The sequence below is a fragment of the Mastigoproctus giganteus genome, chromosome 8 (genome assembly GCF_048544385.1).
Source record: "Mastigoproctus giganteus isolate SK-2022 chromosome 8, ASM4854438v1, whole genome shotgun sequence".
NCBI lineage: Eukaryota > Metazoa > Arthropoda > Arachnida > Uropygi > Thelyphonidae > Mastigoproctus > Mastigoproctus giganteus.
In genome coordinates this window covers 101,073,043-101,089,545 of record NC_143582.1, presented here as the reverse complement: position 1 = coordinate 101,089,545, position 16,503 = coordinate 101,073,043, and the positions used below count along the sequence as shown (strand labels likewise).

At 39.5% G+C, this 16,503-nt stretch overlaps 1 protein-coding gene across 4 annotated transcripts in view; it reads right to left on the bottom strand.

Moving 5' to 3' along the window:
- The window catches only part of LOC150081741 (ATP-dependent RNA helicase DDX55), a 596,429-nt gene extending 585,599 nt beyond the window's left edge, over positions 1–10,830 (bottom strand). For all 4 annotated transcript variants that reach the window (XR_016547250.1, XR_016547251.1, XM_090378843.1 and 1 more), the window contains exon 1: positions 10,723–10,830. The gene's annotated coding sequence lies outside the window, so the exon portion shown is untranslated. The remainder of the gene's footprint in view (positions 1–10,722) is intronic.
- Positions 10,831–16,503: the final 5,673 nt, after the last annotated feature.

Genomic DNA, 16,503 nt, shown 5'->3' with positions numbered 1-16,503 from the left:
TAATACCGAGAGAGAACAAGAAAACTGTTTTTTAGATGTAGAGGAAGCAATATTTGTAATGTGTTTGTGCCAAGAGAGATTACAAGTAAAGATAATCCCCAAAAGAGATATACCATTTCGCTCAGAAATTGGAGTGTCACCAAAGATAAGCATAGGAGCAGAGGAGGTCATTGAGTTTGTCACAGACATTCTCTCAGATATACCAGACAAGCTGTACTTGCTACTTGGGAGTCTAAAACGCTGATGGAACTGATATTCAGGTGACATTCAAGTCAAGTGAACTCAATTTCAATGAAGTCCGGACGGTCTGTGACAGCCAAATCCTCTGCTTGCACCTTCACAATGGTGGGACTGTTAGTAATCCTGGTTATAACCTCAATGCACAAGCACACTGTAGGTGACCATCCAGTTGTGAACGTGCAAGCAGAGGATTTGGCTGCCACAGATAAATGGAGGAATGCCATGTGGTGGCGCACCCACCACACAGAGGAATGCACCCTTCTGTGTTACCAGGCAATACTAGGTAGTAGACGACTCTCATCAACCGGTGCAATACCACCACTTTGCTTATTGGAGGTTTGAAGTGGTAGAACCCATGTTTAGTTTCCAGAGCAAAGTTCAGGTCAACCCTTCCCCATCTTTTCCATCATTCAGTATGACTGATGACTTTTGAGGTTTAGATGAACATCTTGGCGAGATCCAATCTCCTTTGTGGATGGAGTCACAATTGCACAACTCCACTCCATGGGTATCGCCCGAGTCCAGGGAAGCTCTCATAATTATGGCTAAGGGTTTGTTTACTTCTTTTTCCGCCTCCTTTAATATAACTGGATAGATCCCATCCACGCCAGGTGCTTTCTTGTGTTTATCTTCAACAATTTCTCCTCCACTTTACTCTCAGTTATTACAAGATTATCTAGCTTACTGCCAGAGTTGAATACACCTCTGGCATTGCCCTCCCTGAATAACTCCCCATATGTGAATGTCGATGCAAAATATTCATTTAGTTTGATAGCTACCTGAGCAGGATCGTCAACGGTTGAACCATCGATATCAAGTGGACCAATTTGATTCATCCCCTTCCTTCTAGAATTTACATAAGTAAAGAACTCTTTGGTGATTTTCTTTGGATCCTTTGCCAAATATTTCTCGTAATCTGCCTTCGCCTGCCTATACTCCCTTGTAACATATTTCAGAGACTGCTAGGAGTCATCGGCCTACAAGTAAACACACGGGTTGTGTTAGGGTAGCTAAGAATAGGAACAGGTGCATGTATACTTGCATGTACACCAATGCTAGGAGTTTGGTAAATAAATTTGATGAATTTGAGGTATTGCTCAAAACATCAAAGGCGGATATTGTTGGGATATCAGAGACGTGGCGTCACACAGATATAAGGAATGCAGAACTGGAATTTGGGGAGTACAACGTTTACAGAAAGGATAGACAGGATAGAAAGGGAGGAGGGGTTATGCTATTAGTTAAGAAACAAAATCCAAGGAAGTGAAGCCAGTCGACATCGCTGGACAGTGCAGTGTCGAGTCAGTTTTGTGTGACATAAGCATTGGGAGATCAAAATTGAGAGTAGAAGTGTGCTATAGGTCTAATGACTCCGATGAGTATAATAAGAAACTGTACAGGGAAATAGAGTGGGCCAGTAAATTAGAGAGTCTTATAATGGGGGATTTTAATTTCCCAGATACTGACTGGAATTTGTGGGTTGGTCACTCACACACTAGCAAGTCTTTTGTGGATTTATTGGATGATTGTTTTCTACATCAGAATGTTCGGGAGGCAACAAAAAGGAGTAATACTCTTAATCTGATTATCAGTAGTGATTCTTCATGCATTAAGAACCTGCAGGTAAAGGAACCATTAGGTGGCGGTGATCACAGTGTGCTGAAGTGGGATTTACTCAAAGAGGTAATTACCATCAGGGGTAAAGGAAAGTGTTTTTGCTTTCGTAAAGGCGACAACAATGGTCTGAGACAGTATTTAAATTCTATACGGTGGGACCAACTGATGATGTAACCAACAGCAAATTCAAAATGGCTAGCATTCAAAGAACTTATCTTGGAAGCTACTAGGCTTTACATACCGACTAAGAAATATTGTTCAAGGTTTAGGCCTAAATGGATGTCAGATGAACTAATGAGACATATTGCAGAGAAGAAAAATGCATGGATACATATAAATTAATGGGTGACATGGAAGCCTATGATAGATGTAAGCTGGTCTTTAACCAAGTCACAAAGGAGATTAGGCAGGCAAAGGCAGATTATGAGAAATCCTTGGAATGCAAGAAAAAAACAGAAAAGAGTTCTTTACCTATGTAAACTCTAGAAGGAAAGGGATGAATCAGATCGGTCCACAGGATATTGATGGTTCAACAGTTGAGGATCCTGCTCAGGTGGCTAACAAACTAAACGAGTATTTTGCATCTACATTCACACAAGAGGATTTATTCAGAAAGGAGAATGCCAGAGGTGAAGTAAATCCTGGCAGTGAGCTAGATGATTTTGTAATAACTGAGAGTAAACATAAAAAACATAAACATAAAAAAGGCACCTGAGGTGGATGGGATCTATCCAGTTACATTAAAGGAGGCAGCAAAGGAAGTAAGCAAACTCTTAGCATAATTATTAGAGCTTCTTTGGACTCAGGGGAGGTACCCACAGACTGGAGATGTGCAAATGTGACCCCAATTCACAAAGGAGGATCAAAGGCTGATGCAAGTAATTATAGACCTGTGAGTTTAACTTCTGTTCCAGGAAAATTAATGGAGGCACTGGTTAAAGAAGCACTGCAGAATCATCTAGACAAGACTTCAGTTATATCTCGGACGCAGCATGGTTTTGTTAAGGGAATGTCTTGCCTGACCAATTTGATTGGATACTATGATGCAGTAACAAAAGAACTGGATGCAGGGAATAACTTTGATATTATATATTTGGATCTTAGAAAGGCTTTTGATACTGTTGCACATGGAAGACTGCTGCACAAATTGCAGCAGTGTGGCATTGGAGACAAATTGCTGCTATGGATAAAGGGATGGATGAGGGGGAGAAGACAGAGTGGTAATCAATGGACACTGCTCATCGTGGACTAATGTTATCCGTGGAGTCCCTCAGGGTTCAGTGTTGGATAGGGTTACCATCCGTCCTCTTTTAACCGGATTTGTCGTCTAAAATTTTTGTCCGAGTGGATTTTTATAAATTTGTCTAAATGTTCAGATTTTTATATTATACACCATTTTTTTATGCAAGCTCAATGAAAACTACCGAGTTACGTTATACAGAATCTTTTTCGGAATAGGAGATGATTTTTAAATTCGAATTTCCATGTTGACAATTAGGCGAAGACTCCGACGATGCTCAGTTTAGTGCATTGAGATTGTTACCAACCCACGCCTGCTTCAGAATTTACGCACATATAAATTTTATATAGTCTAGCAATACAATATTTGGTTTTGAGTAGATAACGCGTGAAGATCAGATGGTGTGCTAGAAAAAGATATATAAATTACAGGAATTCCAGCATGTCAAATAAATATTGACAGTTAAGAGGGACTGTTTTCTCTAGAAGTTGATTGCAGCATATGAAAACGTGGATTTGAGCTGTGTACACACCAAATTGATCGAAAGTTGGGTACTGTCGACTAAATTTGGTATACTTATCAACAATACAATCAAGATGCAGACACTAGTTTATTTAATACCAAAGTTTACCTTTTTTTTTAAAATACTGTTTTTCACTTTAATTACAAAAATATTTATTATCCATCTTTATACCTACAGGTACTTTTCTGCAATTAGGTTAGTTTAGTTGTGAATGTAAAACATAACCTAACCTTAAAAAAATTTATGTTTCACTACTTACAATAAAAAATATTTATTATTATTTCAATTATAAAAATTAATATTATAAAGACTATACTTCCCCTAAGATGCCTAAAAGGAAGTGCATGTTTACATAAGAGATGAAAAACAAATTTCCATGTTTTGTATCTGGCCGAGAGGAATGGGAAGCTGAATGTAAAGTTTGCAGAATGGGGACATATGTTTCAGTAGCCAATAAAGGGGTTGGTGATTTGAAGCATCACATTGAAACTGAGAAGCACAAGAAAGCAGTTCAAGGTGAGGCCTCTTCGGGAAAGGTTACAGATTTTTTTGTCAAAGCTGTCGGTAAAATAGAATATGATCTGGTTGCAAAGGGTACCTTTGCTTTTCACACTGTTAAACATCATAGTAATTACAAATCAATGGATTGCACAACTGTCATGTTAAAAAATGTATTTTTGATTCTGAGATAGCAAAAAGATTTTCCTGCATTAGAACCAAGACAGAAGCCATTGTAAACGTTGTACTTGCAAATTATTCTCGTAATGTTACTGTAGAAACTTTAAAAGAAAATAAAACTGCATACTGTGGGGTCTCAACTGATGGAAGTAATCATAGTTCTGAAAAAATCTTCCCATTATTTATTCAGTATTTTGATGTAAATGAAGGAGGGTTACAAACAAAATTAATTGAATTAGAGAAAATGCCAAACGAGACTGCAGATACCATTTCTACGTATGTTAAAGAAACTCTTGAAAAAAATGGTTTGTGTGAAAAATGTATTGCATTCACTGGGGACAATTGCAATACAATGTTTGGAGGACTGAGACGAAATGAAGAAGGGAATAACGTCTTTGCAAAATTAAAGAAATTGTTGCATAACAAGACTTTGATTGGAGTGGGCTGCCCTGCACATATTTTGAACAATTGTCTTCAAAATGGTGCAGAACTTTGGGAAATTGATGTAGAGAACATTGTTTTTAAAATTTACCAGTATTTTCATAATTATACAGTCCAGACTGAAGGGCTTAAAGAATACTGTAAGTTTGTTGAGATTGAATATAGATAGCTCCTTTCTCACAGCAAGACGAGATGGCTTTCATTATTTCCAAGCATCACAAGGCTCATAGATATATTTCCAGCTTTAGAGGCTTATTTTCTGTCCCAAGAAAAACCTCCCATTGTGATTAAAAGGTTCTTTGAAAATGGATTTAGTGCAATTCATCTTTGGTTCATGCAATCACTTATGAGTGTATTCCATACACACATACAACGAATTGAAAGGGAAAATAACTCAGCTGCAGAAGTGCTAGAGGTCTTAGTTTCAGTGAAAGAAATTATCTCGAAACAGATAGATCACAACTTCATTCCATTAAGCATAAAGGAAATGCTATACAAAAAACATGAAGGACTTGTACTCGAATGTGAAAAATTTTCTAGTGATACAAAAAATCTGTATAGAAACAGCATAGAATATTTAGATAAGTGGCTTCACCATATGGAATCCATTTCCTGTTTTATATGGATGAAAATGGATGCAGTACCAAGCTGGAACAATGTAGGAAATCTATTTCCTACTTGATTGACAAAGGGGAAACAATTGATGATGATAAGTGTTTTGGCCAATTTAACAATCTGTTTTTTGTAATTGGTTATCCAATTTTCTCTCTGATCGGTCACTGAGGGTGACAGTAGATGGCTGTCTTCTAACTTCTCCACTAATGCTGGTGTCCCCCCCAAGGTTCAGTTCTTTCCCCCAATCTTTTCCTCTTGTATATTAATGACCATCTTACATTGATTGGAAATCTTATCCATGGTTTTTGCCGATGATAGCACACTGCATTACACTTGCCAAAAATTTAAAAAAAAAAGCATTTCTGTGTTCACTCGCATCAGCAATTATTGTTGTTGATGCTTGCAAAATCTCCAATTTTGTGGGGGAAAAAACAGCGGGATTAGAGGTCACCAGCCCCCACCAAAAATTAAAAAAAAAAAAGCATTTGTGTTCACTTGCATCAGCAATTATTATTGTTGATGCTCGCAAAATAGTCTAGTTATATACAGGCGAGAATAATCAGTGGTTGCATTTCATGTAAATTTTTGTTTCTTGTTTTTTAAAAATTGTCTTTTCTTTTTCTTCATTTCAGCTCCGCTTTTGTGATGTCTTGTGACATAATGCGATCCCCGAATATTTTTCCTTTTCAGCTTTTGTTTATTTTTAAAAATAGTTGATATGCCGTTCCTTTTCATTTTGCGAAATTTCCTTTTAAATTACCTTCTCCCCTTTTCAGCTCTATCTGATTTATTCAAATCGTCATATGACATTTTGTGATTGCGATAGATGTGCATTTTTGTAACTTGAAATTTTAAATTTATTGGATTTATCCTCTGTTTTCAGCCATCATATTTGTTGCTGTGCCATCCACCGTGCCAGGAGAGGAGGAGGGAACGAAGTGAGTGGGCAGAGTCACAACCCATCAGTCTTTGCTTTCCCTCTCCTCTTCTCGCCGCCATTTTGAAAGGGGAACCCATTTCTGAATCTCTACCAGCTTTTTTTTTTTGTTTTAGCTGATAGTAGTAGTAGTAGCATGTGATGGAAGACAGCAAGTGTATGAGCTTATGAAGAATAAGCCAAAAAAAAAAAAATTTACAAAACAATTCCCTCCAAATGTTTGTCCAGTTCCTCTTTTTTTTTTGTTAGTTGTTGGTGCATCGACTTCTGTGGCCATATTGCACCTCCCAAAGTTTTTTGCATTTTGTACTCTGATCCAAGCCCAAGGCAGGATTCGAACCTGCAACCTTTGGGTTACCAGGCAGGCACTTTACCCACCCAGCTAGCCTGGTCGGCATCCAGTTCCTCCTTAAATTTATTTAACCTATCAACTTCCACAACGACAGATGGATGTTTGTTTCAGCAATTAACCACCTGCTGGCCAAAGGCAAATTTCCGCACATCTATTCCACACGTCTTTCCTCAATTTGAATTTATGCCCCCTTAGGTTCGTAAACTGAACAAGTGGAAGAATTCCATCAGAATTCAACGTGCTCAACCCATTCAAGGCCTTATACACCTCAATCAGATCACCTCATAGGTGCCTAGTCTCCAGCCGCTGCAATTTGCAGAACTGAAGCCTCTCTTGGTAAGAGGATCCCTTCGTTCCCCCTCACCAATCTTGTTGCCCTTCTCTGTACACGCTCAAGCAAATCGACATCCTTTATAAAATGAGGCCTCCAGACCCTACCTAGTACTCAAGGTGTGTTCTGACCATTGACCATTGCCTTATACAGAGGGACAATCATCTGCTTTTCCCTGCTAGCAAAATTTCTGTATATCACTGACAAAACCCCATGACCTGCCCTGGCAGCACTGCTCAGAAAACTTCATATCTGACTGCACAATTACTCCCAGGTCTTTTTCGTTTTCTATCACCTTAAAATTTTCTACCAACTTCCTAGACAAAATGCATGTCTAGTTTCTACCACCTAGACATAGCCGACCGGGCTAGCCGAGTGGGTAAAGTACCTGCCCGGCAACCCAAAGGTCGCGGGTTCGATTCCCGCCTCGGGCTTGGATCACTGTACTGCAAAAACCTTTGGAGGTGCAATATGGCCACAGAAGCCGATGCGCCAACAACTACCAAATCAAAAAAAAAAAAAAAAAAAAACCTAGACATACATTTTGAGCGAGTGGATCGGTGAAATTAGTTTTCTTTTTTTTTTTTTTGGTGATGCTATATAAGTTTGCTTTCTTGCAACATGTGCCTTTGCTAATGCTAACTCCCTGTTAGAGTTTGATAAACATCTGGCCCTCTCCTCCTTGAATAAATCATGTGTGAATGTAGATGCAAAATACGCATTTAATTCAACAGCTATCTGAGAATGATCATTAAATGATGTTTATACTTATAGGTTAGCTATTTACGATTCGACCTTAACATACACACTAACGTGTATGTTGATGAATTTGAGGTATTGCTCAAAACATCAAAGGCAGATATTGTTGGGATATCAGAGACGTGGTGTCACACAGATATAAGGGATGCAGAACTGAAATTTGGGGAGTAACGTCTACAGAAAGGATAGACAGGATAGGAAGGGGGGAGGGGTTATGCTATTAGTTAAGAAACACATAAAAACCAAGGAAGTGAAGCCAGTCGACATCGCTGGACAGTGCAGTGTTGAGTCAGTTTGGTGTGACATAAGCATTGGGAGATCAAAATTGAGAGTAGGAGTGTGCTATAGGCCTAATGATTCTGATGAGTATAATAAGGAACTGTACAGGGAAATAGAGTGGGCCAGTAAATCAGAGAGTCTTATAATGGGAGATTTTAATTTCCCAGATATTGACTGGAATTTGGGGGCTGGTTACTCACGCACTAGCAGAGCTTTTGTGGATTTATTGGATGATTGTTTTCTACATCAGCATGTTCGGGAGGCAACTAGAGGGAGCAATACTCTTGATTTGATTATCAGCAGTGATTCTTCATGCATTAAGAATCTGCAGATAAATGAACCACTAGGTGGCAGTGATCAGTGTGCTGAAGTGGGATTTACTCAAAGAGGTAACTACCATTAGGGGTAAAGGGAAGGGTTATTGCTTCCGTAAAGGCGACTACGATGGACTGAGACAGTATTTAAATTCTATACAGTGGGACCAACTGATGATGTTACCAACTGATGATGTTACCAACAGCAAATTCAAAATGGGAAGCATTCAAAGAACTTATCTTGGAAGCTACTAGGCTTTACATACCAACTAAGAAGTATTGTTCAAGGTTTAGGCCAAAATGGATGTCAGATGAACTAATGAGGCATATGGCAGAGAAGAAAAATGCATGGGATACTTACAAATTAACACATGACACAGAAGCCTATGATAGATACAAGTTGATAAGTAACCAAGATACAAAGGAGGTTAGGCAGGCGAAGGCAGATTACGAGAAATCCTTGGCAAGGGATGCAAAGAAAAACAGCAAAGAGTTCTTTACTTATGTAAACTCTAGAAGGATGGGGATGAATCAGATTGGTCCACTTGATATTGATGGGTCAACTGTTGATGATCCTGCTCAGGTAGCTAACAAACTAAATGAATATTTTGCATCGTCGACATTCACACATGAGGAGTTATTCAGCAAGGGGAATGCCAGAGGTGTATTCAACTCTAGCAGTAAGCTACAGAATCTTGAAATAACTGGGAGTAAAGTGGAGGAGAAACTGTTGAAGATAAACACAAGAAAGGCACCCGGGGTGGATGGGATCTATCCAGTTATATTAAAGGAGGCAGCAAAGGAAGTAAGCAAACCCTTAGCCATAATTATGAGAGCTTCCTTGGACTCAGGGGAGGTACCCATAGACTGGAAATGTGCAAATGTGACCCCAATTCACAAAGGAGGATCAAAGGCTGACACAAGTAATTATAGACCTGTGAGCTCAACTTCTGTTCCAGGAAAATTAATGGAGGCACTGGTTAAAGAAGCACTGCAGGATCATTTAGACAAGACTTCAGTTATAGCTCAGACACAGCATGGTTTTGTTAAGGGGAAGTCTTGCCTGACCAACTTGATTGGATACTATGATGCAGTCACAAAAAAACTGGATGCCGGGAATAACTTTGATATTATATACTTGGATCTTAGAAAGGCTTTTGATACTGTTGCACATGGAAGACTGCTACACAAATTGGAGCAGTGTGACATTGGAGGCAAATTGCTGCTATGGATAAAGGGGTGGTTGAGGGGGAGAAGACAGAGAGTGGTAATCAATGGACACTGCTCATCGTGGACTAATGTTATTAGTGGAGTCCCTCAGGGCTCAGTGTTGGGTCCATTATTGTTTTCTGTATTTATAAATGATATTGATGATGGTATATCAAGCTTAATGTCCAAGTTTGCAGATGATACAAAGGTTGGCAGGGTTGTCAAGGACACTACTGACACTATGCTGCTGCAACAGGATCTGGAAAGGTTGAGCAGATGGGCTGAGAGGTGGCAAATGAAGTTTAACATTGACAAATGTAAAGTACTACACATGGGAAACAGCAACCCCAGAGCAATGTATCAACTCTGTGGTACTACACTGACAGTGGTAGAGAATGAAAGGGACTTGGGGGTGGTTGTGCAGGCAGATATGAAGTTCTCTGAGCAGTGCAGACGGGCTGCAAGGGTAGCTCATGGAGTATTGTCAATGATATACAGGAATTTTTCCAGCAGGGATAAGGAGGTGATTATTCCATTGTATAAGGCAATGGTCAGGCCACACCTAGAGTACTGTATACAGGTCTGGAGGCCTCATTTCAAGAAGGATGTAGAGCTGCTGGAACGAGTACAGAGAAGGGCAATAAGATTAGTGAATGGAACAAAGGGGTGCTCTTACGAAGAAAGGCTTAAGTTTTGCAAATTACAGTGTCTGAAGACTAGGCACCAACGAGGTGATCTGATAGAGGTGTATAAAGCCTTGAATGGTTTAAGCATGCTCAATGCTGATGGGATTCTTCCTCTAGCTCAGAAAAATCACCTGAGAGGGCATAAATTCAAATTGAGGAAAGACAGATGTAGGATAGACGTGCGGAAATTTGCCTTTAGCCAGCGAGTGGTTGGTTGGTGGAACAGACTTCGATCCCTTGTGGTGGAGGTTGATAGCCTAAATAAGTTTAAGGCTCAGCTGGACAGGTATTTTGAACGAACAGAGGGGTGAAGTGGAAGTGGGTTTTTTTTTTTTTTTTTGGCTGATGCTGCATAAGCTTGCTTTCTTGCATCAAATGCCTCTACTAATGCTAATGCTAACGTAAAAAATACAATCGATTACAGCAATTAGCAATGAAAAAAACAGTTTCCTATAGTATTTCGTTAATTTCTGAAACGATAGCTTATATTATATCACTCACCTGAAATGATTTAAGCTATCCAAACACGCATCTGTTATCACACTCTCAGTACAGTATACGGCAAGAGATATTTTCTACTTCTGTCATATAACTGAATCAACACACGTGGAGTGAGTCAAAGTTTCATAGAGTTTCCGCAACATTGCTTTGAGCGCTGTTTTGTTATTTTTGGAAGAATTGACAGAAAAAATATTTTATAGTTAAAGCTTAAAGTGCTATCTGTTTTTTCATAATTAATTTACAGCAAACGCTTAATTTGTTCAACACTCGCCTCTTAATCAGTATTTTCTTACTTTAGTTCAAAAGAAGAGATAAAGGTTTAACTGCATTATTAACTAAAACTGTGCCCAGACGAAGAAGGCGTACACCGCTCTTTTTCCTCTGGTTGTAGTCCATAAGATCTAATGTAAACAAGAAAACTAAAAATGTAGGGTCAGAATGCAAGCACAGAGAAGTAGAACCCAAACGGAACACTTCCTTTATATCATTGACAAAACCCCATGACCTGCCCCATCGTCAGTTGGCTAAGTGATATAAATGACGGTGAGGTTTATATATCCCCAGAGGCTCACATCTTATTATTATTATTATTATTATTATTAGCCATATGGTGCAAGGAAGCTTGAGGCTTATGCTGCACCAGCCAAAAAAAAAAATTCCCGAGTTACCCTGAGAGAGAGAGAGAGAGAGAGAGAGAGAGAGAAGTCAAAAGGAATCACCAAGAAAGAGAAGAATGATGATATCCAGCTCAGGATCTGGTGAGTATGGGCTTGGCACACCCAGGGTCCTGAGCCGGATATCATCATTCTTCTTTTTCTTGGTGATTCCCTTCTATCTCTCTCTCTCTCTTTGGGTAATACAGAATTTTTTTTTTTTTTTTTTTTTTGCCTGGTACAGCATAAGCCTCAGGCTTCTTGCACCATATGGCTAATAATAATTCTATCTTCACGGTGTCACGTATTTATACGACCAAACCAACTGACGAGGGATATGTCGAAAGTCTTCCGTTTAGGCTCTTGGCTTCTGATCCTATATCTTTTGTTTTCTCGTTTACGTGAGATTTTATTCACAACAGCCACAGGAAACACGGTGCACTCCTTCCTCTGGGCACACTTATAGTAAATAATGCAGTTAAACTTTCACCTTTATCTCTTCTTTTGAATTTCAATAAGAAAATAAGGATTAAGATGAGTGCTGAACTTTGCTGTAAATTAATTATTTCTGGAAGACTACAACGTGAATTGAATTTAATTGGAAAGTGCTATCATTATTATTATTATTATTTATTTATTATTTTTTTTTTTTTCGGAGAACAAGAAGTGGTTTAAATGAGCGAAAGATAATGCAAAAATGCAAACAGAGACAGTATTCAAATTCTATACGGTGGAACCAAATGATGACGTTGCCAACAGCAAATTCAAAATGGGAAGCATTCAAAGAATTTATCTTGGAAGCTACAAGGCTTTTCATACCAACAAAGAAATATTGTTCAAGATTTAGGCCTAAATGGATGTCAGCTGAACTAATGAGACATATGGCAGAGAAGAAAAATTCATGGGATACATATAAATTAATGGCTGACATGGAAGCCAATGACAGATATAAGCTGGTCTCTAACCAAGTCACAAAGAATATCAGGCAGTTTATGAGAAATCCTTGGCAAACGAAAGGGTTGAATCAGATTGGTCCACTGGATATTAATTGTTCAACTGTTGATAATCCTGCTCACGTGGTTTACAAACTAAACGAGTATTTTGCATCGACATTCGCACATGAGGAGTTATTCAGGAAGGGGATTACCAGAGGTGAAATAAAGTCTGGCAGTGAGACAGATGATTTTGTAATAACTGAGAGAAACGTGGAGGAGAAATTGTTGAGGATAAACATAAAAAGGCACCCGGTTGGATGGGATCTATCCAGTTATATTAAAGGACGCAGAAAAGGAAGTAAGCAAACCCTTAGCCATAATTATGAGAGCACCTTGGGACTCAGGGGAGGTACCCATACACTGGAGATGGGCAAAGGTGACCCCAATTCACAAAGGAGGATCAAAGGCTAACACAGGTAATTATAGACCTGTGAGTTTAAATTCTGTTCCAGGAAAATTAATGGAGGCACTGGTTAAAGAAGCACTGCAGGATCATCTAGACAAGACTTCAGTTATAGCTCGGTCACAGCACGGTTTTGTAAAGAGAAAGCCTTGCCTGACCAATTTGATTGAATACTATGATGCAGTCACAAAAGTACTGGATGCAGGGAATAACATTGATTATTATATATTTGGATCTTAGAAAGGCTTTTGATACTGTTACACATGGAAGATTGCTGCACAAATTGGAGCAGTGTGGCATTGGACGCAAATTGCAGCTATGGATAAAGGAATGGTTGAGGGGGGAGAAGACAGAGAGTGGTAATCAACGGACACTGCTCATCGTGGGCTCATCATAGGTTTTTAGTGGAGTCCCTCGGGGTTCAGTGTTGGGTTCATTATTGTGTTCTGTATTTACAAATGATATTGATGATGTTATATCAAGCTTAATGTCCAAGTTTGCAGACGATACAAAGGTTGTCAGGATTGTCAAGGACACTACTGACACTATGCTGCTGCAACAGGATCGGGAAAGGTTGAGCAGATGGGCTGAGAGGTGGCAAATGAAGTTTAACATTGACAAATGTAAAGTACTACATATGGGAAACAGTAACTCCAGAGCAACGCGTGAACTCTGTGGTAGTACACTGAGAGTGGTAGAGAATGAAAAGGGCCTGGGTAATTGTGCAGGCAGATATGAAGTTCTCTAAGCAGTGCAGACTGGCTGCAAGAATAGCTCAGAATCAATGATATACAGGAATTTTTCTAGCAGGGATAAGGAGGTGATTATTCCCTTGTATAAGGCAATGGTCAGGCCACACCTTGAGTGCTATATATAGGTCTGGACGCCTCATTTCAAGAAGGACAAATTGGAACGAAATAGCACAAATTGGAACGAGTTTCCAATTTGTGCTGGAACGAGATCAGAGAAGGGCAACAACATTAGTGAATGGAACAAAGGGTTGCTCTTACGAAGAAAGGCTTAAGTTTTCCAAATTACAGTGTCTGGAAACTAGGCACAGGTAAGGTAATGTGATATAGGTGTATAAAACCTTGAATGGTTTGAACATGCTCAATGCCGATGTGATTCTTCCTCTTGCTCAGAATAATCACATGAGAGGGCATAAATTCAAATTGAGGAAAGACAGATGTAGAATAGATATGCGGAAATTTGCCTTTAGCCAGCGGGTGGTTAATTGCTGGAACACAATTCCATCTGTCATTGTGGAAGTTGATAGATTAAATAAATTTAAGGAGGAACTGGACAAACATTTAGAGTGATTTCTTTTCTTTTTTTTTTTTTTTTTTTTGGCTGATGCTGCATAAACTCATGCACTTGCTTTCTTGCATCACATGCCACTACTACTACTAATACTACTACTTCTACTGTCTGTTGGAAGAACTGGAGCAAGCGATTAAATTAATGAAAAATAACAAAGCAAGTAGCATTGATAACTTCCCAGCCGAAATGCTCAAATGCCTCGGAGCAAGAGAAAAACAATAGGCCCTCAATATTTTCAATAATATCCTAAATGAAGGGAAACTACCCCTTGAATTTCTGAGATCCAGATTTATTCCCATTCCAAAAAAGATAAGCCTCACAAGCCACTCCATGAAAGTCCTCTTGGTTATGTCGTACAACCTCTATGCTGAAACCATTATAGATTTAATACAAGATTCGAAAGAAGAAATTACTGTTAATGGTTCAGTTGTCAGTAATCTGCGATACGCAGACTATACTGTTCTCATTGGAACCTGAGAAGAAAAGCTACAAACACTCCTCAACAAAGTGGTAAACGCGCAGATAGGCCAGTGAACTGATAGGCTTAACAATTAATGCCAAAGTTCAAAACTATGGTCATAAGCAAACACCTAGCCTGGAATCAAAATACGCTGTGGCAACTCCCCCATCGAACAAGTGAGTAGCTTTAAATATCTAGTGAAGAACTTTACACATAATAACGACCAAGGCACAGAAATTAGAAGCAGAATTGGTATTTCCAAAGAGGTATTGAAGAATCTTAAGAAATTCCTCTGTGACATGAAAGTGGATTTCCAGAAAAGATGTCGAATGGCAAATGCTACACGTGAGCACTCTCCTATATGAACGTAGGATGCGGAAGATGCGTGAGATCCGCATGACCACGTCTTGCGGAAATCAGGAAACTCAAAATTCCGTGGACAGATCGGGTGACAATTGAGCGGATCCTTAAGCGGGCAAGAACCACAAGGACATTACTACCTGCAATTGCAAAGAGAAAGACTGCCTAACTCGGGTATATTATAAGAGGACCGCTGCAGAAACTAATCCTGCAATGAAAGATTAAAGGCAAAAGAGCAAAAGGAAGACAAAGAAAAAAGTGGCTTGATAGCATCAAAGAATGGACAGGGGGGGGGGGTCTTATGACACCAGAACTATTTCACAAAGCAAGAGACAGAATTGGCTGGAAAATGTTGGTCTACAACATCAAATTGAATACGGACGCTGAAGAAACTGCATTCGAGTATGCACTGATGAAGTGATCTCCTGATTGGTTCCTTCAAAGTTACGTTTTGGACGGTAAATAGATCGATGCTGCGTTGAGGTGTGTACTAAGATGTAAAGATGCATGCAGGCTTGGATCGCCCTATGAAAACATGCCATTTGGAAAATATTAATTTTTACCCCCTGCGCTCATCCTGATGGGAAATCATTTACAGGCGCCATTTCATCAGCTATTTCGACATTGTCGAAATTTCAACCCCGGGTGTCGAAATAGCTTGGCACGGAACTGATGTGCACTGTCCGTGGCGCCCTTCTCATACCGGCGCCCTTTGCACTTGCACCAATGCCAAGGTGTCCCTACGCTACTGATTCCCAGCACATAGAACGGCAGACATAATGAGTGTCATGCGTGCTTAGTGAAGTCAGAGCGGATCTATGTATATAGATCAGCTCCGACAGTAAAACGGCATCATTTTAAGTTATATTTCATATTGTGAATACCTTCAGAAAGAGTTGCCATGATATTGCACTACTTCGAATATGTAACGCTTCACCTAAGAAGAAAATTAATGTTACTTATTCTCAGATGGATACCACCACAGACGGCACTGCTTCAGGGCTATTTGGCCCTTCTTCGGTGTGTGGATATGTACCCGAGGTGTGTAGGTGGGTAGATACTCCTTGTGAAGGAATTCACAGTATGAGATATAACTTAAAACGATGCCATTTTACTAATATTCTGTTGATTCAGATATAGTTATGTATTTCTGATGCGCTTGCACTATATTTATACATAGTCCAGACTCTCCCATAGCTTGAGGCTTTTGTCTCAAGCTATGGGAGAGTCTGGACTATCACTAACAGGAGAGACTGCTTCTACAGGGATGGAATACACTTAAATAGAAAGTGAGCAAGAATGTTTGCTGATGCTATCGAGGCAGTGTTAGGTGGGTCGGAAAACTGCTAGATTGCGGGGATACAAGGGCTAATAGATCAACAGTAGCCACTGGCAGAGGTAAAAGTGATTCTTGAACTGCTTCCATTGCAATGAGCCGCAGCCTGGAAAATAAGATGCAGGATATTTCAAAGAGTGCTGGGAATCATTGGGGAACAAATAAACACATAGATTGTGTCAGGATAGCTAAGAAAAAGAACAGGTGCATGTATACTTGCGTGTACACCAATGCTAGGAGTTTGGAAAATAAAT